The following is a 489-nucleotide window of genomic DNA, read 5'->3' as shown; positions in this document are numbered from 1 at the left end:
AAGCATGTCTGAGGGACATTTTCTGATTAATTGTTTGTATCTTTCCCAAGCTTCATAGAGGGATTCTCCATCCTTTTGTCTGAAGGTTTGGACTTCCACTCTAAGCTTACTCCATTTTTGAGGTGGAAAGAACTTTGCCAAGAAGGCATTGACTAGCTTTTCCCAAGAGTCCAGGCTATCTTTAGGTTGTGAGTCCAACCATATTCTAGCTCTGTCTCTTACAGCAAAAGGGAATAGCATCAGTCTGTAGACCTCAGGGTCAACCCCATTAGTCTTGACTGTGTCACAGATTTGCAAGAACTCAGCTAAAAACTGATGAGGATCTTCCATTGGAAGTCCATGGAATTTGCAATTCTGTTGCATTAGAGAAACTAATTGAGGCTTAAGCTCAAAGTTGTTTGCTCCAATGGCAGGGATAGAGATGCTTCTCCCATAGAAGTTGGGAGTAGGTGCAGTAAAGTCACCCAGCACCTTCCTTGCATTGTTGGC

The 489-nt window shown here is 42.9% G+C and overlaps 1 non-coding gene across 1 annotated transcript; it reads left to right on the top strand.

Annotated features, from left to right (window-relative positions):
- On the top strand, nt 1–108 carry LOC130984145 (small nucleolar RNA R71). The gene has a single exon (XR_009088097.1). It is a non-coding gene; the product is annotated as a small nucleolar RNA R71 (small nucleolar RNA).
- The last annotated feature ends 381 nt before the right edge of the window (nt 109–489 follow it).

The sequence above is a fragment of the Arachis stenosperma genome, chromosome 5, assembly GCF_014773155.1.
Source record: "Arachis stenosperma cultivar V10309 chromosome 5, arast.V10309.gnm1.PFL2, whole genome shotgun sequence".
NCBI classification, from domain to species: Eukaryota; Viridiplantae; Streptophyta; class Magnoliopsida; order Fabales; family Fabaceae; genus Arachis; species Arachis stenosperma.
This window is presented reverse-complemented; position numbering and strand designations above follow the sequence as displayed.